The sequence below is a fragment of the Nuphar pumila genome, chromosome 5, assembly GCF_984573655.1.
Source record: "Nuphar pumila chromosome 5, dmNupPumi1.hap1.1, whole genome shotgun sequence".
NCBI classification, from domain to species: Eukaryota; Viridiplantae; Streptophyta; class Magnoliopsida; order Nymphaeales; family Nymphaeaceae; genus Nuphar; species Nuphar pumila.
Window position 1 is genome coordinate 24,753,275 of NC_143253.1, and position 6,130 is coordinate 24,759,404.

Genomic DNA, 6,130 nt, shown 5'->3' on the forward strand with positions numbered 1-6,130 from the left:
TAAGTGAATCCAAATCTTTTTTTCTTAAGTAGGATCTATTTGGGTCACAAATTGAATTCAAATCCAAACAAATTCATTTTACCTTCATGAGATTCATTTAGGTCTCAAGTAGCTCCAAAAACCTTATTTACTTATTGGAATCAAATTGGATCTCCAAATGGATGCAAATGTTAATTTACATAATTGGATCTAATTTAATCTTCAACTAAATTTGATATCTTATTTTCTTAATAGGATCCAATTTGGTCTCTAAATGGATCTAAAATACTTTTTACATTAAATTAGATTTATTTGGTTCTTAAATGGATCCAAATCTCTTATAGGTCTTATCCAAACCCTGATTTGTGTCTAAACTCTTTTCATATCCTTGATGGTCATGTATTGTATCTAAGCCAAACATTTGGTCATGATGTATTTTAACTAAATACACATATTTTAGTAGTTATGAAGTTACCGCGACAATGATATGCCTTTATTTATCTTTCTGAATAAAATAGATTTATATTTATGAAGTTGCCTCAATTTATACTTTACTAAGTCCAAACATCGTGTCGATTTGTTCATTGTTTTTCTTTTCTGCCTTTTATGAACCAGTCATTGTGTAAATTGTGATAGAATGTATCATTCACATAGAGAAAACTCGTAAAGGCAAATCACAATGAATCAGTATCAAGTTGTAAATCGATTTGTGTTTATAAAGTTACCTCGATTTGTACTTTACTAAGTCTAAACATCGTGTCGATTTATGTACACGTGCATAAAACCATAGTATATGTAAAACCCTAATATAGATCTGTGTAAAACTCTATTTTATGTAAAACCCGACCCGACCCATTGTCCAGGTCTAAAACCCTAATCTATTTAACTTCTCTTCCTCTTTTCAGCGGCAACACAACTTCTTCTGATAACATAGTTATTTCACGCTGTGAGTTAAGATTTGGATAATCTTTGATGATGATTATGGTGGTTATCTTCTGTGTATACATCGATATATTCATGACATATATGATTGTGCCATATTTGTCGTGAAGTATATCGAAGTTTACGCAGAATATAATGACCATAATCATCCTCAATCATTGTCGTCATACCAGAGGAAGCACATATATTCTGCATGATAGATAGGGGGTGATATTGATGGCCATCTATTTGATCTATTCCTACTGCTAGACCCTCCATCATTCGCAAATCATCCTTCGCATTTGAAAAAATATCTGCCTAATCTTTGATATACTTCATGACAAATATGCTATAGTCGTGCGGGCTTCATCTTCTCTGCCTGTTGAGATCTATAACTTCTACAACTTTGTCAACTCTGCCTCAAATCTTTCTGCACTAGCAAGCTGGATTTTCTGCGCACCTGGATTGCATTTGAAGCACATCACTATTTGGACATGGGGGTGATGTTGATGATGATGTTTGTTTTCTTTGATGATAATGATCATGTGTTGTATCTAAGTCAAACCATTGGTCATGATGTATCATTGAAGATCATTGATTTTTTCTTTACTAAGTTCAAACATTGTGTCAATTTATTTATTGTTTTTCCTTTTCGCCTTTATGAATCAGTCATTATGTAAATCGTGATAAGACATATCGTTCACATAGACAAAGCTCATAAACGCAAATCGTGATATGACAAATCGTTTCTGCTTTATGTCTGTTGATGTACAAATCATGCTAGAACACTTCTATAAAAAACAAATTGCAATCTCTTATAGAAAGAACTATATAATTATGGAATGTTACATTACAACAAAGAATTCTAACTAGTTGCAAGCAAATCGCGATAGTACGTAACCTTCATACGCATAAATCATTTCAGTCTTTTATCAATCATTATATAAATCGCAATAGGATGACAGCTCATAAAAGCAAATCATAATTTCCACAATACACAACGGTAAATGCATCATCGATTTTTCTTTATGAAGGTCGAACATTACAACGATTTGTTGAGTAGCACTTGTGTGTTACACTTATTAAAAAAAGAATTATATATTTATAGAATGTCACGTTACAAAAATGAATTATACAATTACAACAAAGAATTACTGAATTACAATAAATAATTATCGGGATACAAAAATCACATAATGTTTATTCAGTGGCACTTGACGACTCAGATAGACTATGATATACAAATCATCTCTTTCTTTTCCTTGGTGGACTCTCTTTCCTCGGTGGCCTCTTGATTCTCTCAATCTTATTAAAACCACTGGTAATCATCTCTACCAGTATACCATATTGTGACCACATTTGTCTTCCCAAATTCTGCATATGCTTTCGTAACTCCTTATTCTTCCTCTCCAACATCTCTAACCTTGTTGTGGAGAATACCTTCTTTTTTGTGAGTTGTGGCAGAGGGATGCATGGGTTCCCAATATTTCTACGTTGCTTCTTCTCAATCTCCAGATTTCAATGTATGAGTTTCTAATATTTTTTGAAATAATTAGGGTCATATTGTTGTTCTTTATAATCATATGTTATGGCACGAACACCTCCTTTGTTCCAGCTATCCAATTATTTCTTGAAGCATTCGTGTCAATTCACGTTCCTCGCCCCACCACTATTCATCTTCCTTCTCACTTCCACAGGCTGCTTTGGGGTAGACTGTCCCAAGCTAGCTTGTAGAAGAACTTGACTATCATGCTGCAACTCGGTTTCAGATTTGCTAAACAAACAAATATCGCAACCAAACAGTCTTGCAGCCTCTGAAACAACCTCTTGGTCCCCGTCCTCCCCATCTCCATACGATCTCCAAACAACCTATACATTGGATATTATGGTTTAGGTATAGACATAATTATTCATGCTAATGAATGCTAAATATTAAAATAATTTATAATAACGAGTGTTAAATATATTATAACGATTGTTACTAATGAGTACTTTGTATTAAAATGATTTACATTAATGAATGCTACATATTACAATGATTTACAATAATGAATGCTAAATGCTAAAATGGTAATGCTTTGTACTAACAAAGACAAAATCCTGCAACAATCATTACTTAATAATGCTAAATATTAGAATTATTTATACTAATGAATGTTAAATGCTAATATGATAACGATTTATACTAACAGAGACAAAATCTGGCAATGATGATTACTTAAGAATGCTAAACATTTTAAAGATTTACACTAATGAAAGTTAAATGCTAAAGCGTTAATGATTTGTACTAAGGAATACAAAATCTTGCAACGATCATTACTTAAGAATGTTAAACAGTAGAACGATTTATACTAATGAATGTTAAATGTTAAATGTTAAATGCTAAATGTTAAATGTTAAATGTTAAATGTTAAATGTTAAATGTTAAATGTTAAATGTTAAATGTTAATGCGATAATGATTTGTACTAACGAAGATAAAATCCTGCAGCGATGATTACTTAAGAATATTAAGCATTTCAACGATTTATACTAATCAATGATAAATGCTGAAACGGTTATAAACGATTTTAAACCATTTACTTTATTTAATTGCAAACCATCTAAAATGAACTTAGCATTATCCTCCTTGACATTTATTGCCGCCCACCGACCTATCTTGGGAAAACCACAAATCTTAGGGCCACAGTAAGGACACAAGGCGACAATATGCTCATACATCCAGGCCTACAAAAATAATATATTAGTAGGACTATAACCTTCAACGATATTAGTCTACAACTACCAAATATGTAATAAATAATTACCTAGACAAATGGCCAAAATCCTTCGACGATTTTTGTACCTTTACTCGCGCGATAAAGTTGATTGTACAAGTGTGCGAGCATAGCAACACTCCATGTATAGTTGTTGACTTCATCTAAGACTTCCAAGAACGGAAGTCATACGTAACTTAGCCTCGAACCAAACAAATCCAAATATAAAGTAAGTCCAAAAAAATAAAGAAGAAAGTTGTGCAACTCTTGGTCAGCTCTTTCAGATGCACATGTAGCAGACCGACCTTCCTATTTATTACAGAAAGAAGAAACTTTCATCGATGTGTAATTGCTTCTACCAGAAATACATTGACCCCAGTCCTCCATCGACATTCTTAGAATGGTCGTGCACTTGTCACTTGCATTATAGTTTGAATCTCGTGCTAAGATAACACTTCCATTGCATTTAAGACCCATAATTTGCGTCACATCTTCTAAGGTCATTGTGATCTCAAAACAATCAAACTCGAATGTGTTCGTCTTATTATTTCACTTATTGACCAGGTGGGTCATGGTGTTCCAGCACCTTTCAAAATAATGTTGGTCCAGAAGTTCGCCGAAGTGCATATTTTGCAATCGATCCTTCTGATATTCACTTAGTTGTCCATACCATGACAGAACTACAGGCCACTGTCAGCACCCTCTGAGCTTTTCACCCGGTGCTCTACTTCTCTTCTGACCTCTCTGTAATGCAAAATAGCATATTATTCATATCAAATCAAAATTAGTCTTATTTGTACTTTTAGACGTCGTTGTACACAGTTATCGTTATATATAATAATTATTGCACATTCACTATCAATGTAATCGTATACACAATAATCAATATCAAAGTAATTGTTATGCATACTAATCGTTATACATAGGTCATAATAATCACTATACATAGTAATCGTTATTACAGTAATAGCTATACATAGTAATCGTTATCATAGTAATCACTATACATAATAATACCTGTTACAATAAATTGTTATGTAATCGCTATGCGTACTAATCGCTATACATATGTCACAATAATCGCTATACATAGTAATCACTGTCACAGTAATTGTTATAAATAGTAATCGTTATCATATTAATCGTTATACATAGTAATCACTATCACAGTAATCATTATACATAATAATACACATCACAGTAAATCGTGATAGACAGGAGCGATTTACGTACCTTAATCATACTTTTCTCCTCTTCATCCCCTCCTATTCTCTATTTTTCTTATTGCTCCATCATTCGCTCCGCCTCCTCCTCCTCCTCTCTCATCTGATTTTCTTGTTCCCCATTCATTCTCTCTTCTTCTCCTCTGCCTTTCTTGTTGCTCCTTCACTCTGTCGCCTCCCTCCTCTGCTTTTCTAATTCTTCTTTCATTCGCTCATTTGCCTCTCTCCTCTAATTTTCTACTTCTGCCTTCCTTTCCCTTTTCTTCTCTTCCTCTTCCTACTTTTTCCTTTTCCTTTCTTTCTCTTCTTCATTCTGCTTCTTCATTTCTCTTTTCTTATCTACCTCGTCATCCTTCTCCTTCCTTTGCCTTTCCTTCTCTTCTTCGTCATCTTTCTCCTTCCTTTGCCTTTCATTTTCTTTTTCGTTCTCCTTCTCCTTCCTTTGCCTTTTCTTTTCTTTTTCATCCTCTTTTTCTTTCTCCTTCATTTGCATTTCATTCTCTTTTTCATTATGATATTTCTTCATTTGCCTTTCCTCTTTCATCTTCATCATTTGTCTTTCCTTCTCTTCCTCCTCCTTCTTTAATTGTCTTTCCTTCTCTTCCTCCTCCTTATTCTTCATTTGCCTTTGCCTCTCCTCCTCCTCATTCTTCATTTGTGTTTTCTTTCTTTGCATTTCATTTTCCTCCTCTTTCATTTGTCTTTTCTTCATTTGCTTTTCATTCTCCTCCTCCTTCTTTTGCTTTTCCTTTTCTTCATCATCCTTCTTTTTTTTTTTCTTTAGTTCTTCCTCATCCTTCTTTCTTTGCTCTTCAGCTTCAATATCTGATGGATAATGCTCTGCATTATACAATTCAAATGCTTTGTCCATGTCGTTATCAGTCTCAATCTTCATTATATTTTGGTACCTTTCATAACGCTCATATATATGGGACTGGCGGATAATTTTTCCAATAGTTATCCCATCGAACGGCGGAGGCTTTCTTGTCTTATGAACTTTAGTCATGGTTAACCTGCACAACACATAAATTTAACCACACCATTATATGTTACAACCGCCTCCCCAAGTATATAATATTACAAATTATTTCATTCATTAAACAATCACCAACATTACAAATCGTCACAATATTTGGCTTCATAAGTAAACATCATTATAAGATTTAACAAACATAAGTACAAATTGAGGTAACTTCATAAATACACATCGTTATTGCTTTAAATGTATAAATCATTGCTGCTTCAAACTTATA